General features: G+C 37.8%; 1 long non-coding RNA gene across 5 annotated transcripts; it reads right to left on the bottom strand.

The window, feature by feature from the left end:
* Nucleotides 1-544: 544 nt before the first annotated feature.
* On the bottom strand, nt 545-17,241 carry LOC131248686 (uncharacterized). Of its 5 annotated transcripts, none has more exons than XR_009172341.1 (4): nt 17,223-17,241; nt 15,648-15,734; nt 1,267-1,569; nt 545-654 (listed from the first exon to the last, which is right to left on the bottom strand). It is a non-coding gene; the product is annotated as an uncharacterized LOC131248686 (long non-coding RNA). The 5 variants fall into 5 exon arrangements; XR_009172338.1 differs by lacking the exon at nt 17,223-17,241 and adding an exon at nt 16,396-16,516 and having other exon boundaries at nt 1,267-1,742; XR_009172339.1 differs by lacking the exon at nt 17,223-17,241 and adding an exon at nt 16,396-16,516.
* Nucleotides 17,242-21,680: the final 4,439 nt, after the last annotated feature.

Genomic DNA, 21,680 nt, shown 5'->3' with positions numbered 1-21,680 from the left:
AAGCTATGGCTACGGATTTAATCTGTAGCCATAGAAATGATAGCTACGGATTTAATCCATAGCGATATATCCGTATGGAAAAATATATACAGCTACGGATTATATTCGCAGCTAAAAGTAGAACGAGAGTCGTAGCAATAGGCTTAAGTTAGCAATAGCTACGGTTTGTAGATAATAGGCTACGGTTAATAGCCATAGCAAAAAAGTTACAATAATGGTGTATCTTTACCAGTACATTCCCTAATAAAAATTATAATAATGGTGTATCTTTACCAGTACATTCCCTGAAAAAAATTATAATAATGGTCTTGTATCGAAAATTTAAATCTATATATCTGAATTTTAAAAATAGATATATAAATAAAAATTAATAGAAATGGGAGTTTAAACCAATCTAAAACGACTCTAACATAAGTTTCTAAAAAGACAAACGATATAGTTTCTTTCTTCATCTTCTCTTCATATTCATGGTCATCGGGCGCCGCATAATCATCCTTCCATAAAATTAAATCCTTTCATCGACATCTAACCATCTAATAACAAATCCAACAACCACATACTAGAAAACAAATGAATCACCTCATATACAATTTTTTTGCCGAAAATCGATCAAAGCAGTTCTCCTTCACTCTCAATGCACGTGTCAATGAGACTCTACAAAGGAATACTAGAAACTACTTAGTTTCTCTTGAAACACATTATCAAAAGAAACACATAAAAGCTAGATATGCAGTTAAGTTGAAGTTATGGTTTGAAACTGAAAGCCTTCTGTATATGCTCACTCTTTGAATCCTGAATATGGTGATACCTACGATTATACCAACCTACATATGTTGAGTTGTCAGTGGAATCACCATTTTCACTCATGACTCAGCTCAGTATTTTATATTCTAAGGTATAAGTGACTAACAAATATAGTTTAAGACATTTTGCAATGAATACATTCCAATTCATGAAACTCTATGCAAACAATACTTACATATTTGCAGCACATGTGTCAACATGGCATGTGCGAATATCCGGGCCATTCATCAAAAGGAACCCACCATGAATGCAAGCTGGCCTCATGATCCAACTGACATTCTCTAACAAGCAATCACCTATGAACCTTCTTTAGCTTCCTAGATTCATTTTTCTCTTTTTCTTTTTTCATTTCTTCTACAATTATAGACTTTAATCCCCATTTATTTCTTCTACAAAATCGAGAAATGTTGACACATTTAGCCAACATGCAGTCTAATAGTAAGGAAATGGTAAAAGAATTACTTAGCAGTACACGACATGATAGACACGTCAGGGAAACGTGCTGCATCCAAAGCTGCTCGAATTGTTGCTACACATGTTGTTGGGACTGACACCATCTGCGGATGCTCAAGCTTATTTGAAGCCAATACATAAAAACAAATGAGGAGAAAATAAGTGTAAAATCATGTCATAAGAGCTATCTTCACAGCTTCTGTTATTACCAGTGCAACAGCCTGTTTACAAGCAACGAGATATAAAAGCAGACATTACATGTTGTGTGGGAGGATAAGAGAGTACCATATGGAACCCGCGTGTGACTTTTGCCTGAAAAAAAGGAATCATGTGCTTCAGAGACATGTATACTCAACAGGCGTGATGTTGGGTAGACACTTGAACAGACGAAACAAGATGTAGTGTGCCGAGTGCGGTAGTGATCTTCAAAGTTATCAAAGGAATTCAACTGCAGACCACAACCGACTATGGGACAAGATATGCTCCTGTCCATGCATGAAGTGCAGCATGTCAATATCAACAAAAGTAGGTTTGGAAGAGTAAAATCTCACATTATTTGAAATAAGTTACTTATCTACTACGGTAAGTAGAAAAAGTAATTTATTTGGTGGTATCCAAACAGGCCCTTAGTGACTAGACTGGTAACTTGGCTGAATCACTAAAAACTCGCTGAGTTGGCTTGCTGACTAGGTAGACTCGGCGTGAATCAAACCAAGTAACTCTTTGAGTAGTTTTCTAATTGAGAGAGAGAGAGAGAGAGAGAGAGAGAGAGAGAGAGAGAGAGAGAGAAATTGATTTTGACTTGGCCAAACTTATCGAGTCGGCTTGCAACTTGATGTGGCTCAAATTAACTAAGGGACAACATTTATGTTTCTTATAAAAAATAATACTCTACGAATCAAATAAGGGATAAGAGAAGGCAGTGGGAACATTCCAGAATCGAATACATTTCCATGGATTAATATTTTCTTTACATAAAATAATAGGTTACAAAATATTAAAAGAAGGAAATAAAGAACACATGAGATGATGCCCAAGCCCATGTACATAGGCGTTGACGTGGCATAAAATAGTTAAAAGTGGGAGTAGGTTCAATGTAGAATGGAAATGCAACAGAGAATCCAAATATACACTACTTGAAACCGAGGGGTCTTTGTTGCAAGAATAGAATTTCTCATAGATATATGTTTTTCAATATTCATAGGCATTTATGTAGTTTGCTTTCAGTTCTCACACAATGCAAGGAATGTACATTTTCATTGGTTATGCACATTGGGATTCTCTGGAATAAAAATCAGACACCTATATATGCACATTGCATTCTCTGGAATAAAAATCATTCTTCTCAATGAAAACTTATACTAGAGGATTTAAATAACATCAAATAAGTAATTGATGAGAGTTAGAACCCAATTCACATAACACCATATGCAAGCAATTGATTACTAGTTAATTTAAATAAATTACTTAATTTTCAAGTAATTCATGAGAACAATTTCACAGACTATCAGAGGACAACCACACTTCAAACATTTTAGACCACTAAATTGCAACTGGCTGAAATTAGCTTATGTTCTACCATACCCATGGTTAAAAGACAGTAACTCCGACTGGCTCATCTGGTCTGGAGTCGAGTCAGGGGTGGATCGCCTGACTCAGCCAAGTCGGGTGTGACTTGTCTAGGTAACTTGTGACATCGAAGTCCAAGTCAACTCAGTCCTTGTGTTAAAACCATGTCCATACCCATTTGAGATGGGCAGGTGCACATGCCAAAACCAAGCCAACCCAAGAATAATAAGAACATGGTCTGCTAAATTTAGCAATACTAATATAAAAAAAACATCTAAATTTGGAGGTAATGATACAAATACCAAATGTCATGTGTGATTTATGTTGTTTTTGATGTCTTAAATCAATTCAGAAACAGGGTCTATCGATGCCATCGACAGACCATTCGATGCCATCGAGCACTGTTCGATGCCACTTGATTCATCTCCTTGTGCTTCCGTGGTCCCCCAACAATTTATGGACAAAACTAGTACGTATTGATATGTATCAGTTTTGGACGATAGTTTAAAACCTTTAATGACAGTGAGAAAGCATAAAAAATCAGCTAAGCATGAAATTCAACTGAATTTTAGAGAAATTCAGCCCTAAAATAATAGTTTATCCAAGTACACAAGACCAAAAAATCATAAAAGATAAGAGAGTTTTCTGTGAGAAACAGGTAGAAAGAAAACCCAAGTGGAATTTTGCATTATGTTCTACATGGTAGAGATGAAGTACTTGTACATGTATATATCCTTTCTATGAAGCTTTTTCCTAGACAAGTAACAGGAATTGAGGAAATCTTACATTGGAAAGGCTAGATTTTCATCTATAAATTGTGGCGGTGATGTGTAAAACACCCAAAAACTCCTTTGCTTCTGATTAAGTTCTCTTCTGTGGCATTCACAAGCATCACCATAAAATATTTCATCTACTAAAGCTAGAGGTGGGCATCTTGGACCTGATCTGGTGGATCCGACCCGACTCGGTACCGTTCTGAATAGAACTGACAGCTTAGATCGGCCTGATCGAGTCTGGCCACCCAGATCCGTTCATCTTTCGGGTCGGGTGCGGATAGAGGTCTATCCAGACCGATCCGACCTGGATACCTGAACCGAATGGATCCAGCCCAAACTGAACAGACCCGACTTGGTGGGTACTATAAATACTCGTTTTGATTTTTTACCCTAACCCCTCCCCTCTTTTCTTACCAAGTTACCCTACCGAAGAATGAGCGAGCCTCTGCTTTTCTTCTTCCTCTTGGAGCTCTTTAGTCTCCAGTCTCCAGATCTTCTTCCTCTTTTCTTACCCTACCCGATCTTCTTCCTCTTTAGTATCCTTTTCTTCTTTAGCGCCCGCCGTCCGTCACTGTCTCATCCGAACGAACACACGATTCAAACCCACCAGCTGCTACAATGTCGTCCCTATTTGCATTGAATTGGGTAAGTATTGTGTGGCCCTGGCTTGACAGTGGTCTGAAAGCATGGCTGTTGATCTGTGTAAATTTCAGTAATCATTTCTTCGTATGAGTTGCTCTAGTATTTTGTTTAGCATCGATCTGTTCTTTAAATAGTTCAGTATCCTAAAAAATAAAGAAAATAGATGTAGTTTGATAATCTATTTTTTGTTTTCCTGATGTATTCTCTCTAATCCAGATTGTTCATTGTTTGTTTTCCAGATAAAGAAAATAAAGAAAGCATGGTTGTTGATTGTTTGTTTTCCTGTTGATCTATTTTTTAGGGGTTTGATTTTATAGAGGTTCCAAATCGTCCTATTTAGTAGTCCAGTTGATTATAACATATCAAATGTTAAACCCTGGGTTAGATGATGGTTTCTTATACCATGTTAAACCCACATTTTTTATGGCTTTCAGATATCCCATGTAATGTGTCTCACTTATATATGCATGAGAATCCAACTCTATATGCTATAGTTTTTTATTCTCATGTTTACTGGATCATTCTTTGGTGAGATTCTGGTTGCTAAAATTCCATCATCACACTATGAAATGTATAGATGGTGGATTAGGTTGTTTGTCTTGGGCCATCCATTGCTTTAAATGGTGGTTTTGAATTGGGACTTTCCTGGAGATCAAAATTGATATGACTTGCCCAACTCATTCTGCTTTGCACTGCAGGCTTGTTTTGTTGCCAACAGAGACTGCAGTTAGAAGTGGGCAATGAAGCAAGTAATTTTGGATTGCTACTGGCCTAGACACTGAAACTGTTATGACCTGTTTTAAATTTTTTTACTCCTGTTTTTGCCTTTTTTTGGCAACTTGTTTCATTGTGCACCAAAATAATTTGTGATTTTTTACCATGGTTGTGTAACAATTTGTGAACCAAAAAGTAAAAGCTCCCTTTTCTCATATAACACAAGGGAGCTCCATTTTGTGTTGAATTATATGAATGTCTATTTTGTGTTGATCCCAGAGCTTGCAATTTAAGCTTGTAAACTATGTTAAAATTAGAGAGTATTTCCATGATTATAATGCAGGTTTACTCTATTGTACTCTCCTTTCAGTGCATTTTATTATATTCCTTTGTATTCTTGATGACTGTTTTACACTCACTTAATTATGCAAGCCTGTAAGCTTTCCTGTAACCACATACCTATTTTGTGTATCTTTTTTCTCCACCATAAGGATTTCAATGTCTGGAGGAGAAAGCACCCAACATTGCCTTAGACACTGATGAAAGTAATGTACATACTTTCATCAGTGTCTTGGGGACTACCTTAGCAGTTGGATATATTTATTTTTTGGAAAAATCTAAAAGATGGGACTAACCTTGTGGATGGATTAGATCTTGACCACCGTTTGTATGTTGATCTATATTGGACACAAGTGTGGGCTTAGCAAACTTCCAACATGGAACCAATGAATAGGGATTTGATGGGCTTGTGTTAGATTTTGCAAAGCCTAGTAGAAGTAGAGAATTTATTGCAACTAACAGTAGAAGTATAGGAATGGACGGTAATTATCATTTTATTGCAACTATTTTTCACACCACAACTCATGAATTAGATGGCCCACTGATTCACCAACCATGTGCAGTGATTATAGATAAAGTTAGTCTGACTATCAAAATCACCTACTTTATGGGCCAGGCTCTCCTTTTTAGTCTTGCATTACAAAAATGGCAGTGACCATTCAGGTGTAAGTGGCATAGTTTTATGGCAAGCTGGACCGTCCAAATTGCTGACCAACCGTGAATGGAGCATTACCAAAAATTGCACAGAAAACCATCTATTAATTCATTTATTTTCAAAATTCTAAACGGTGACATGATGTTTTAGTACATGTAGCTTGATTACTTTTGGATTAAGACTTCTAAATAACTTAACTTACCTGACTACTTTGCATACAATCTAAATATGCAGCACCCAGAAGGGTGGATCTTTCTACCGTAAGACAAATGTATGAGTTATTGTAGGCTAATGTTGGAGTTGGCGGGCAATGGCCGCCAAAGTAAAAATACCCATTGATGAAAAAGAGAAATATCCATGATTGTCTACTTGGCAAGTCCTTGTCAGCTTATGTTGGGTGGTGGTGGGTAATGACCACCAAAATAAAAACACTCATTGATAAAAAAAGAGCAACATGGTACCAATGAATAGGGTTATATGCTTGACATTGCTTTCTTTTAATCATTTATCCCAATATATTAATCTTTATTTGTTTCTGTTCCTTTCTCAGGTCGAAGGCTTGAAGCAGAGGAACAACCTGAGATTTTTGAGTCATCTTCAGTTTCAGTAGTCCCTTATTTCACCTTTTGTAAGGTCAGTTATTTTTATTTTTGACCTCTCTTTATTTCTTTTCTTAATGCAAGAAGATACTGCACGCGTAGCATTTGCATGTTGGTTGTACTCTCTAATTGAATTGCAATTACTATCCTAATTGTAGTTTTCTTGCATTTGCAACTACATTAAGTTGGACTTCAAAGAAACATAGCTGTAATTTGAGGGCTACTTCCTGATTTATGAATGCTAGGAAAACATCACTTAACTATTGTCATTTCTTCTTGATAAATTTGAGTACAATGCAGATTATAGGTTGATCTAACAACCCATAGATTGATTACTGGCTATGTACTCTAGTCTTAATATGTACATTGCTTTCTTTGCTTAGATTATCTCATTATTACTTTCATTGCTTAGATTATCTCACTATTGCTTTCTTTGCTTAGATTATTATTGTGACTTGTGATTGTCATTTGTAAGTTAGATAATTAGTTACTTATTTGTGGATTTCTGTGTGGTCATACATAGATATAGTGTGTTTTTTGTGGCATAGAATCACTCAAATTGTCCCTTTTTGGACAATTTAAGGTTAGATGGATAGTATGCTTTCATATAACCTATTTAAATGTTCATACCTGATCCATAGTCCATCTCCTCTTTTCTCTTTAGATATGTTTCTTTCATTTCGTATCCAATGCCAAATATCTTCACATTGCTTTAGATATTTGATATCAGAATGTAACGTAAGATCAACTTATCTGAAGAGGCATGGGGAGATACTGTCGAATTTTTGGTGTGAACGTCTAAATGAGAATATGAAAGTATTACAATCTATCCAACCTTAGATGGGTAACTAATTTAGGATTTAATTGTTACTTGTAAGTTAGATAATTAATTACCCGTTTGAGCATTTCTATGTGACCATACATAGATATAGTATGTTTTTGGTGGCATAGAAATTGCTCGAATTGTCCCTTTTTGGACAGTTCAAGGTTAGATGAATAGTATGCTTTCATATAACTTATTTAAATGTTCATGCCTGATCCACAGCCCATCTCCTTATTTCTCTCTGGATATGTTTCTTTTGTTTCGTATCTAATGCTAAATATCTTTACATTGCTTTAGATATTTGGCATCGAAATGTAATGTAAGATCAACTTATCTGGAGAGGCATGGGGAGATGTTGCCGGATTTTCGGCACGGGCGTTTAAATGGGAATATGAAAGTATTACAATTTATCTAACCTTGTATGGGTAACTAATTTATGATTTAGTATAACTCTGTTATCATTAGATTGCTTATGCTAATATGATTTAGTATATTTCAACTATCAGATGGAAAGTGAGGGTCTTTCCAATACCCTGTCCTCGACCCTTGGTGGTCAGTCAATTACATCACCGATGATCCTTGAAGATGAAGGATTAGGTCTTGAACATAAAGAGTTGCCTATCGACGTCATTGATACTAGTACCACATAGTCACATGTTGCAGAAAATACGAAAAAGAGGTCGAAAGTGTGGGAAGATTTTGAAGAAGTAACCCTGAAAAACAACCAAGTGAAGATACAATGTAAGCACTACAAGAGTCAGTACACAAACAAGTAGATGGTTTAACCACAACGTTGAAGAAACATCTAGGAAAGTGTTTTAAAAAAGTGAGAAGTGCGTCAAGGCAACAAATACTTTCATTTTCGCAATTTGCAAGGGGTCTGTCAATGTCCATTTACAAGTATAACAAAGAGTCAGTGAATGAGTGGATAGCTAAGTTAATTATTTCAGATTAAAGACCATTTCAGATGGTAAAGATTCTTACTTTTGTTGAACTAGCCAAATGCCTTAATCCTAAATACGAGAAGGTCTCTCGTATAATAATCAGGAGGGTGTGTATGAAGATGTATGAAGGCAAGAAGGTCAAGTTGAAAGGATAGTTGGCCATGAATTAGCTTGACATCAGATTTGTGGATGACATTCAATCAACGAAAAGGGTATATGTCCCTAACTGCTCACTATGTTGATGCTGAATGGAGGCTATGCAAGAGAATAATAAACTTCCATTATCTTGCGCCTCCTCATAGTGGTTTGATGATTTCAGACTGCATACACAAATGTCTAATGGAGTGGGGAATTGAGAAGAAAATCTTGACAATTACACTAGACAATGCCTCTGCAAATGATAGTGTAATATTGAATTTGCGCAACCAATTTAAGGCCACCGGTGACCTATATTTTGGTGAAAAGATATTTCATGTTAGGTGTTGTGCCCACATTCTAAACTTGATTGTACAAGAAGGCTTTAAAATAATCGATCCCACGATAAAAAACATAAGAGAGAGTGTGAAGTACATACAGGGGTCCCCTTCACGATTATATGCATGGAATGAGATCGTGAAGCGGTTGAATTTGTCAACTCAGAGAACGATGAAGTTGGACGTCATGATACGTTAGAATTCAACTTTTGAAATGTTAGATTCAGCGATAGATTTGAGACCTGCCTTCTCTCACTATGTGGAGCGTGATAATGCGTATGTTTGGCTGCCTTTTAAAGTTGATTGGTCAAGAGCTAAATCAGTTCATATGTTCCTTTCTGTTTTTTACAACAAGACGAAGAAATTTTTGGGCTACAAGTATCCAATAGCAGATATATTTCTGCCTGAACTTTGAAAGGTAAAAGATGCCTTGCGCAAAAGCAGTAGTGGACAAGACATTTTACACTTCATGACCATGGGTATGCAGGTAAATTTTGATAAGTACTGGTCTGAGTGTAGTCTGGTAATGAGTGTTGCGGTTGTTCTTGATCCCCGATAAAAGATGATTATGGTTGGCTTCATATGTAATAAGTGGTATGGTGTGATGGGTGTTGCTGAGGCCGAAAAGATTTCTGGTGCAGCCAGTGAATTGTACAATTTATATACGTGTGCCGTAAATGAACAATCTCCTCATGTGCGTTCTAGTTCTGTTGTTGATGAATCGTAAGAAGACACGGCAGATGATTTCATGTCTTACTATGCTGAATTGAAAGGGACTCAAGTATGGATGGCTAGATCAGAACTTGAAGACTATCTCAATGAGGATATTCTAGTTCTAAACAAAAGCGATGATTTTGATGTTTTGGAGTGGTGGAGGACGAGATCTGGTAAGTTACAGTACCCTGTGCTCTTTTTAATGGCACGCAATATATTATCAATTTCAATTTCAACCGTGGCTTCAGAATCTGCTTTTAATATGGGGAGTAGGGTCGTAAGCAAGTATAGAAGCTCACTTACGCCTGAATCGGTTGAAGCGCTCATTTTTACTTAGGATTGGCTGCGTCCGATGTGGGGGAAAGAGAACTCTATTGATGAGGAGTTCGATGAAGAGGAGAGTGACAAGGTTGATGAGACAGTACCTGCAGCTGTAATATGATTTTAACGCCTTCTATTTCTGCAATATCATGTGATTTATAATTTTGTGGGTGAATGAATATTTCACTTTTTACATAATTTTGTGGGTGCATGAATATTTCAATTTTGCGGGTGCATGAATATCATGATATATCATGTTATTTGTAATTTTGTAGGTACATTAATATAAGTTATATAACTTTAACTTTTTTTTTCTTGTCCTATCCTAACCAGATATATACTAGATATGTCATCAGAAGATGATACATAGACGGATATTTGGGTTAATGGAGTCTAGGTCTACTCCCAGGATGGAAAGATTAAGTTAAAATATAAGTTGTGTGGAAAACAGTTTGTCAACAAAATAAACTGGCTTAAATTACATTTGACTTGTCAGGGTGGAGATGCCACACCATGTAGCAAAGCTCCTTAGGAAGTCCAAGATTTATTTAGAGCCATTCTCGACTCAAATAGGAAGACTTCCTACACCCCTCAGCCTGTAACTACAACCAATATAACTAACTAAAGAATATATAGAAGTAGGCTTATTATAAATGAAGAAGGGTTAAGCAGAGGAAGTGCTTCTGGCTCTGGTTCCAGGCTTACCACAATTAGTAGAGAAGAAGAACAAGGGAGAATTTTAAGGGAACAAGAAGAGCAAGATTATAAAGAGGCCGTTAAAGAAAGCTTGTAAATGACATCCATCTCTGAGACAACATGATGCTGAAGCAGGCACAAGTAAACCATCAAAGTTTTTTAAAAGTCTTGCAGCATTTTATAGGCGGTTGGAAATCCCTTACAAATCGGATCATAAAAACCATTTGAAAAAACTTTTTGCATCTGTGAATGAGGACGATGGGAAGGGATCCCCACCATCCGATTCAGCAGAGGTGAACAACCATTTTTTGGACACATTTAGCTCGGAGTCGACCAAGAGTTCTCCTGCAGTTGAATCAGTAAAAAGAGAACCGAATGATGAATCTGGAGACGAAGGTGGAGGTGGAAGAGGGGGTTACTATTATGGACAGGGTTCATTTAGTTACATGCCACAAAGGCATTCATCATATAGAGGGTATTAAATTTATGAAAGTTTTACCTAATCTATGACTCAGTAATCAGTATGTACATGTTAATTGTTAGGTTAATTTGTACTTTTGATTTTGGACATGGTTTATTTTCTTTTTTCATTTAAAGGGTTGGATTCCTCTTTTAGATTTGCATGAGGTGTTGCAGCAATGCGTATCCTCCATATTTGGATTATAGTGCATGCAATTTTTCATTGAATAGTATATGAAGCGATAATTGCAAACTTCTTTGTCTGTTTCTGACAATTGTAAACACCTGCCCCCTTATTTGGATTATTACAAATACCTCCTTTATTTGCAGAGGTTAGATGAATTTTCACTAAGTGAAAAAATTTTGTTTGTCTTAAGAGTACATTTTTCTCATGTGTGGGCCCAACCATTCCTCTCCTATGGTTGCAAATGTTAGATGAATCTGCACTTAGTGACAAAAAATTCCTTGTCTTAGGAGTTCATTTTTCTCATGTGTGGGCCCATCCACTATGTATAAATGGTATCCTCCACCATGGATATTGGATATACCAAATTAAAATCACACTAATCCAGTCATTGGGTGAGCCACACATGACCAATTGAAAACTTTTGAAGTAGGCCAGCTGATGGTTTAGATCAACTTGAGTTATGGGGTTTTCTATTTTCATGTTAGCCTAACCACACCAAATGTGGATTAAATCCATCAACTGGATAGATAGGATTTCATTTTAAATTAAGATGTCATCATTTGCTCATTTTAACTATGTCGACTCTGCAGGTCAGTCCGGTCACATTCGGTGAGTCTATCGCACACGATTATTCATTTACTAGACGGTTATCTCAACTTACACTACCATTGATCAAGATTATATAACTGATTTAAGGAATTTCAAAGAAGCATTAAACATGATAATGCCCTAAGTAGACCATGGGATTGGTTTGTTGATTATTTTACTAATTTTTGCATGTGATGAGAACATGGATTTAGGTAGATAACTACCTAAGCACAGGCTGCTACAATCTTAGGTATGCTGGTTTTGTGCAAACAAGTAATGAGATAGCTCTTGCCTCTTGGCACCGTTGTAATACCCATTTCCATCTATGGTGGTAAGCAATTCTCCCTATTCATTCACATATACAACTGTTAAGGTCCAACCTGTGGACAACTACTAACCTAACATGTATATATGACATCTAACAAATCCAATAGGTTGGCCCAATCATAAGTCACCTTTTAAAAAATTCAGCAGCTGCCACTTATTAAGTGGATCAAACTCGTGTTTTGCTTTTACCAATGGCTGGACATTGTTTTTTTTTTTTTTTAATTTTTTTTTAACGGTGTGGACCACTTCATGAGTATATAGGGCTGACCTTTGCACCAGGAAATCCTCATGGTGGAGCCAACCTTTCGGCTGGACTGCAAAAAGAGTGGCAGTCCCTCAGGCTCCCTTATGGGTTGACTAGTGTGTTGGGTTGGCACACCCTTCAAGAACAGTGGCAGAATCTTGTAGAAAATACTCCCTAAGGCTCTCTTATGGGGCTGCAGAAGGAAATAGGCAAAAGGATATTTGAAGATAAATCTTTCTTAACTAAATGGCTCTTCAAGAAAATCAAGATATCTCTGATAGGGTGGGGCCATATCTCAAAAGAATTCAAGGGAGTTTCCATTTACAATTGGATTGGAGGTTAGAATGTTGCAATTAATGATCGCTGTAAGTTGGTGTGTTTGTTTGGTGATCTCCACTTCTGTCGGGTCGGTGGAAGCTGAATATGGATGGTAGCTCGATGGAAAATTGAAGGTGGTCAGTAGTCGGGGCGTCATGAATGAGCAATCATGGATCAAGCTGGTCTTCTCTGGGTTTGATCTGAATTTGGCTCAAACCAAGCATAATTCAAAATAATAAGAATTGCTACGAGGATTATGAGGTTTTGTGGATTGTTCAAGGCTTATCATAAAAGTTGACTCCAAGAGTGCTGTTGTGTGGGTCTTTATTTGTAGGCTGGCTCTTTGGAAGTGGCCATTTATTTTAAATGAAGTCAATAGGATGTTGTCATCTTTTTCTTTGAATCTTATTCCCAGAGACTCCAAGGAGTAGTGTGGATTCTTCATATGGCATAATCTGGAATTCTTTGTACATTGGAGATACCTATCCATTGCATTAGTAGAAAATGTCCCCTTCTTTTCTTAAAAAATCGCTATTAAATTTTTTATTAAGGAGATCCTGGTTACAAAGCCTATCTGCTTTCTAATTCACTTTGTGATGTATTAAACTTGTGTTGCACCAACTATTGTTAGTGTGGAAAAGCAATCTAAATCATTGTAGCTCACACCATCTTAGTTTTTTAATTGTTTTATGTGTAAAACAATCTAGGTCACATCAATGTCCATGGGCATAGTCCATTTTAGAAGAGGAAGGCACCTTAATTCCTTCCTCCATCTAAGGTCATTGTCAGTATCTATGTTCATTACTTATCCATTCAGATTATATATTTGTGCCATTAACAAAAATATCTTTGATAATATCATTGTTATCGTTTTATTATCCTAGCCAATTGGGGTTAGCTTTGCATATCCTGTTTCCTGAATCATGTTGAAACGGAAATCTCATGAAGGTTTGGCATTTGTACTACATGAAATTAACATCTTTTTGCTTAACCGACTGATAATACCTAAATCACGGTGGGCCGTGTTGCTCCACCAGAGATTTGGATTTTGTTAAACTTGGGTGGGTCAGAAGGGCCCATGGTCAGATTTTGTAATCTGATCGGACAAACCACTTGGTTAAACCATGTATCTCATGGAAGGACTCCATGGTGGGCCCCACAACTCCGGGAAAGCTTTGGAGCTAACATGCATGCTCAGTCCAATAACGCGATGCGAGTAGTGTTTCCTGCCAAGGATGTTGGGCTGTCCAAACATGGTTGGCCCACCAAGGCCCGTTAGCCTTTCTAGTGGCTAAAATGGTGGGCCACTTAGACTAAGGTGTGTACATCATGGTGGGAATCCTCCGTGGCCCCACGACGTTGGTTTGCCTGCTAAAATAAACATTTTTGTAGGTCTAATAAATTTTTATGGTAGGTACTCAATACTCACTGTTTCCTCTAATGCGGCCCATCTGGGTGCAAATCTCATACATTTCTGGGCCAATGGCCTAAAATGATTGGTCAAAGAAGATGGATGGTGTGGATTAAATAGATACCCCATCTTTTTCCTAAAGATGGCACACATTTCAAGGCAATTGTGGAAAGTAAATCTGAGCTGATCCGTTTCATGCAAAATCTGATCTGACTTGGTTTTCCGGATCGAGTCGGACTCGAAGTAATGTAAATATCGGATCGGACTGAGTCAATTGCCCTGAACTCGGTACCGAATCGGGTCAAGTTCGGGTCAGGTCAGTGAAATTTCGGATCGGGTCGGGTTGGTCCTAATTTGAGTCGACTCAGACTGATGCCCACCTCTAACTAAAGCTTTTAAAAAAAAGGAAAAAAAAGTAATTTTTTTCCAATCCTCCTCAATTTGAATATGGCTTCAAATCATCTCTAGGAACTCCAAAACTCCGAAATAAACTTCCTAAAATGCAATGGAAATAAAAATTGAAAATATCAGCTTCTCAACAAAAACTGAAAAGAGATACAATTTCACAAATGTTACCGAGTACCAAAGGCGTTATCTTTTTTTCCTTTTCAATTTCTCTGTTTTTCCTCCTAATCAAAGAACTACACCAAAAAAGATCTTTGTAATTAAAGAAAATCAAAAAAATAAATAAATTAATATTCAAAAGATCTAAATCATCAAACCACAAAAAAAGTAGATTAAAAAAAATCCCATGAAACAATCTCGACGTCAAAATGCAGCTCCAGAAACCCTCAAAATTCATTGGATAGCACATGCGACTCAAGAAACACTACAAACATGAGGATAAGATTGAGAGGGAGAGCACGTGAGAAGGAGAGGGCTGGAGACAGAGAAGGAGGTGCAGAGAGAGGGAGCGACAGAGAGAAGGAGAGCGCGCTAGAGGGAGAGGGCGAGGCAGAGCACGTGAAAGGGAGAGGGAGATCGCAAGAGAGAGAGAGAGAGAGAGAGAGAGAGAGAGAGAGAGAGAGAGAGAGAGAGAGAGAGAGAGAGAGGAAGAGTCGACGCTATTTGAGAGGGTTTGGTTAAGGCTTTATATATATATGTATATATGTATACACACACACACACACATATATATATATGGACCTGAGGCTGCAACATCGGTCGGCTAAGGCTAGTTTTGTTGTAGTGTCATTCATTGATTCAGTTGTTGTTTGGTTAAAAAAATTAAGAGGGAGAGATGAAAGCAAGTGATATCTACCAAGGATGGTAGTGTTAGCTGTTTGATTAATACTTATAAGTTTTGAAATATTTAATATTACTTTAAAATCATCATTAACTTAAGAATGAAATTTTGAGTCAAGTGTACTAGCTAGATTTTGAGTTTTTCATTTTTGAATTATGGTTAGTCTAGCTAAGATATGTCTAAGTAGGCTTGTATATATAAATAATTATGATATACGGGCTATTATTTGTTAAATACCTTGAACATGCATACAACATGTTTATAAATTAATACTAACACATATAGAAACAGATGTGGCAAGAAACATCCCATTTTATAGTATTTGTTGTGGCATGAGCAGCTCACCAGTTGTGACTTATTTAAACTCTCCAAGCCTCTAGTACTTGCTAGTTAAGTGAGTCAGGCCAGGATCCTTAACTAGACAGACTGAGGCTGCAACATAATAGATCAATTAGGTAAAACACAAACACCAAGTTCCATCAAGCATAAGTAAATAGGAAACAAAAATGAGATCACACTTTGCTGCAACTTTCTAAACTTTTTCTTTATCTGGGTACAAATTCCTGTTGTTTTATTTTATTACTAGAAGGATCATTTTCATCCCAGAATTTGTTTATGTTCTAATGTATCTTTTAGCATTTAGGCTGGTAATTTTAGCTCTCTATGGAAACATTATTTGAACTCTGTTGTTCTTTATCACGAAGAGTTTATATTTCTCTTAGAACTCTTTTTTAGCTTTCTTTCTGTATCTCTGAAACAAGGAATTAACAACCAAGATGAGTTTTGTTTGTCCATTTGCTAAAGCAACAGAGACTGGTGCTCTCTATCCTATGAAGTCTGAGGAGTACAGTGATACACATCAGGTAGGGAACACTGACAATAATGAGGACAAGAACTCCCTGGCCATAACTCCAAAGTGCCCATTTAGACAAGGTTAAAAAGTTGTAAGAAGTGCAAATGAAATGAAACCTCATCCTTCAAATAATCACGTTCTTCCAAAGGAAGATCATGTGTACAAAGTATTCTCTTCATATCACAAATTCTAAAGGTAGGCATGGTAGCTCAAATCATAACATAGAGACATGATACTTACTTTGCATGTATGAAGACAGGGGAAGCTAAAAACTCTTCGGTAGGCTCCTGCAAGATATCTTCACATTAATGGGCATCATAATTTTTTTGTTTGTTCATGCATAAATACTAGTTCGCTACGTTTAAAAGCATGTTACTAACAAATGGACAAATGACATTTAATAAAAGAATCCAAAGAGGAAGGCATACCCGTCAACATCAGATGCCACGTATTAATATCATGAACTCCCTCTGATACTACCAGTAAAACATGACTAATGGATACTAGGAAAACACCAAGCTAGAACGGTTCCCTGCACTACCACAAAAAGGATAGTGCCAGATCAGATGTGCTCAAACAATCTTAAAAACTGTCATTGTGTGAGTAATGTGCGAATCTTTAAAAACAGAATTGTAATGCGATTCTTTTTTCTTTACAAGTACCTGAATACCCATCAATTCATGAGCCAGGTCAGCTGACAGGGATTCACCATTTAATATAGAAATTGAAGATGAGCCATCAAGTCTAATCATCTCAGATAGAATAGAAGGGTTGGATAAAGGCTGCATGTCATGAAGAATTTTATTGTCATATGAAAATGAAAAACATTAGTAAAATAATAACCTGGAAAGTAAGGACTAGATGAGAAAAAGCAAAACACTTCTAGAGCTATGGAATTAAAAGAAAATGCAGTGGTGTAAACTTTTGAAGAGAGGTTCTAAGGTAGAAAGAAAAATATTATTCAAGCAAGTTAAAAGACTTCAAAATACACAAGGAAGAATCTAAGTCTAAATTTAATCAATCTAAAGTGGGGGAAATGCAATAATAAAAAGGTTAGTAAGAGGAACATGGGTATCAAGAAGAATCGACCTTTCAACAGAAATCCCAAGTTCAATTCCCATTGTACCATACCTAGCCAATGCTCATGTTTCTTTCGACTGCATTGTAAAATGTGGGAGCATTCCTGCAAGCCAGAATAGTTCAAACTTATCTCTAATCTAACCTAAGAACTCAAATCTCTAATCACTAGTTTAAAATAACATCAGCATAGCCCTAACCATCAATTAGTCTAAAATAAAGGAACTGCATTTGAGTAGAAAATAGAGAAATTTTCAGAGGATTTACCAGGTGAGCTCTCATTGAATCCGTAAAGCTCGTTTAGTATCGTCAATTTGCCAACATTGGTTGAACCAATGATGCTGATGATCGTGAAATTGGTATTTTCAGTCAGGAACTACAAAATTGAAATGGAAGAGAGAGAAATAGGAGATTTAGGGTTTTTTTAAGGGTTTTTGGGGGTTTTAGGGTTTGCCAGAAGGAAGCTTACAGGGAGGATCCGATCGGTGTGAAAATCTCAAGAATCAGAGAGGAGATTAAGGGATCCGATGAGTGGGAGACAGGACCGAAGAACTGTCGATTCGTCTTCGCCGCCACCGCTTCGAGCGAATTTGGAGATATGGTCACAGAGAGAGAGAGAGAGAGAGAGAGAGAGAGAGAGAGAGAGAGAGGATTAGGGAACAGAGAGATATAGGGAGGAAGATGAGAGAAAGGGTTAGGGAATGGAGTGAGAGAGAGAGAGAAATAGGGGGATTTTTAGGTGCAGCTACGTTTTGAGTGCTCGCCCATTTTTAGTGTTGGGACCCATGGACAGTCGTGCAAGGGACTCTGTGGGGCCCACCATAATGTATTTGCTTTATCCATTCCATACATTAAATTTAGTAAATAATTCTAGTAAATAATCCCAAAAATAAAGTAGATAGAAGGCCCAAGTGGACCACACCATAGGATGCACATGTGATTTAATCTCCATGTTTCCTACCGTGTGGTCCACTTTAGCCTTCAATCTAACTGATTTTTGGTTTTATGCCTTATAATAATATTTCCAAATATATGGATGGCTTAGATAGAACACATATATATTTTTACACCCTGTAATGCTCCTTACACTACAATTAATTATTAATGGTGAGACACCTTTTTTGCTACGGATTAAAACCGTAGTAACTATAGCTACGGTTTAAATCCATAGCAAAAAACCAATGTGGTCTGTATCCTTTGCCCCTTTTTTTGGTAGTGACCTCTAGTCGAAAAACAAATAAAGTAAAGAATAAGCCGACTGATGTGATTACTATAGTAGCTCCTGCGACTGAGACAGTTTCATAACCAAAATGCCAAAACGTTATGGCGAAATGACCTATGCTCTAAATGTCTTCGCCACGACCATCTCTACCCACTCCCAAGAGGATTCTCAATTTGGGAACTCCTCTCCATCCATCTCTACAACCTCTTATTCTAGTCATCGCCTGCATCGGTTTGGATCCACTACCAACACCAAAGAGCCAGCCAATGTCGATCACAACACATGGTAGAAGGCAATCAGGTACTTCCTCACCCGACATCATGTCTACTTTTGAAACATATTTCAAAACCAAATACTGGACATGGCTCTTTATTGAAGAGTACACCAAGGAAATTGAGGAAGGCTTCAAATGTCACAAAAATGCTCATTATAATCGATGTTGGAATAACTGGTGGCAGGATATAAAGAGATTAAATGATCATAATCTCCCTTTTGATGACAAAAATCTCACTCCATATCACCCCAATCCACCACCATTCCCAACTTCTACTCGAGTGATGGAAAAAATCTTAAGAAATCCCTAGTATGTGGACATTCGATTCATCGATGTCGTTGTCCGTTCTAATTTAGGTGTATTTGATATTCATTGTCACAGTTGTTCACATATGCCTTATTATTTTCTTTCTAACTCCACTTTTACTGTAGTTACTCGGGAGGTGTCGGTTGTAGAAAATAAGTTAATTAAGAACCGACCACCATCATCGAGACAATAGAGGTGCAAGCTACCGATTTAGAAGTAACAATAAGCAATAAACCTCTTTATCCTCATCCTGCCTTGGAGACTGCAGTCGTCGACACCGAACATGCATGCATAGTTGAACATCCTCAGATGTTGAGGGTCAAATATTGCATATCAGACCCAATTATTACCTGAATTTATGGACATGATACTATTTAATGCACCAGTTTAATTGTGTTTGTGATGCAAGGTGTATTTACGAGCATGGACTGAAAAAGGATGCTAAAAGCACGGATTTAACGTTCAGAATGCACCAAGGCAAGGGACGGACTCCAAGGGACCAAGATCAACGGAATTACACGCCAGGGATCTGCGAAAATTGAGAAACTGAAGCTCAAGCGGCCTGAAAGTCAGCCAGAATGCTTAGTATCTTTTCTGATATGGTAGGGCAATATCTAGAGGTCTTCATGGCTCGAGGACCAAAAACTAACCGTACACGTCAAATTTCAGCCATTGGATCCTCGTGAAAGTGGCTGAACTAACAGATCAGTCCATAAAATTCTGATTTGGGGCCCACCCGTTGTCCAGATACGCTTTAACTTCGGCCCCCACGGCTTAAATGAAATGAGGAACAAGATGGTTGGTGTGGATTTCTCATAATAATCATACAGTGTACATAGTACACTTTTTGCAGTAAGAGTGCATGGCAACACGGGGACGTGGGACGTATTTTGAAGAACTCTGTTTCTGTCATGAAACCGAGACTTCGGATGATCTCAGTGGGCCATCATCATGGTCCAAATGATCAATCCGAGCTATCCATCATGCAGAGGGGCTCGATTTAGCCAAACCCATGTTGACTTTATTCACTCATGCACGCACACGTGTTGGTTTCAATGGTCACAAATGGACTGCCCTACAACTATTGCAGCTGATTTCTTCCATGGACCACACCGATTTGGATCCAAAAATAGTGATTTTCCCCTGGTTTTTCGAGCAGAATACAGTGGACGGAGTGGATTTCCCAAAACCAAATCTATGTGGGCCCCACCAACTTCGACAGCGAGCCAGCGTCCGCAGGCCCTGTTTCCGCGTCCGGTTGAGTCCGGGATTTGCGGGGGATAGTGGGCCACGGTCATCAATAATTTGAGTGATCCATACCGTCCAATGTGTCCACAGGAAGGCCAATATTCTAGCTAAGATCTCATAAATGACGGATAATTTGATACCGCGCCATAAATACAACCCAAACGCAAGATATTTTGCGTTTTCACTGCGAACGCGAACGCGGCTGCGTAAATAACTATCCTTCTCTCCCGACGCTACAACTCAGACTTGGGCATGAAGTCTTTGATTCGCAGGGGACCAGGATATAAAGGAAACACAGAGAAAGGAGGAGAGAGAGGAGAGTTTGGGACAGGAGCAGTGGCTGAAACGTGAAGTTGTGGAGGCAGACACGTGAAGGAGACTCTTTGGGGAAGAAAGCTTGGGTTGCTGAGATTGTGTGGAGCCTGGCTTGTTTTTTTCAGAGGGAGCTCAGTTGAGGCACGGATGGAACGTGAGCAAAATGGGCAGGGCTTGGCTTTGAAGGAACGGAAGAAAAGAAGAAGCAGGAGGGATTCGGCTGGACGATCCGGGTTTTTTTGTTTCTTGTTTTCTTTTCCTTTTATTCCTTTGATTGTTTTTCTGTGGTGCTAGCATGATCATGCTAGGCTAAACCTCTTAGCTAGGGCTAAGAGGTGAAGCCTGTAGCGAGATGGGAGACACTATTTCCTGCTTTTCATTTAAATTTATGAACTGAACTTGGTTTTGAGTTGATTATTAAAAGAATATTTTCTCAGTCTTTAATGGTCTGTTGTGACTGAAATTACAATGGGTTTGCAATGGCTTTGAATATCTCTTTTTCTCTTTTGATGTTTATGACGTCAGGAGGCCCTGTTGTTCACCATCGTCTCCTGGGCATGGTTGGATGATAGTACTCTTCCTAACTTTCATGTACTTTTGATTGGTTGGTAATTAGTTTAATCCTGTTATTTGCTTTGTCTCCTGGGCATGGTTAGATGATGGAATCCATTCTAATTCATATACCTTTCATCTCTTGAAAACCAGATCAAGTAAGTTCAGTTTGAATTCCATAATCCTTGATGCAGGCATAAGATCTCTCTGATCTCTACAAGTGGATCCTCTGAAACCCTAGTTTCCTTTCTCTGAATTCCTTAAAGTTTTAGATAATTATTCTATAATTATTTCCTAAATTCTATTTGGTTTAGATCACATCTTAGTCTAGTTCTATTTCTACCTAGTTTCAGGAAACGTACAAGTTTCAGTCCCTGTGGATTCGACCTCGGTCTTACCGAGTTTATTACTACATCACAACCCTGCACTTGGGGTGTGAACAAGTTTTTGGCGCCGTTGCCGGGGACTGACGGTTACATTTTCTGGAATTAATTAGTTTTAGAATTAGGTTAAGATTAGGATTTTACTAAC

The sequence above is a fragment of the Magnolia sinica genome, chromosome 6 (assembly GCF_029962835.1).
Source record: "Magnolia sinica isolate HGM2019 chromosome 6, MsV1, whole genome shotgun sequence".
Lineage (NCBI taxonomy): Eukaryota > Viridiplantae > Streptophyta > Magnoliopsida > Magnoliales > Magnoliaceae > Magnolia > Magnolia sinica.
This window is presented reverse-complemented; position numbering and strand designations above follow the sequence as displayed.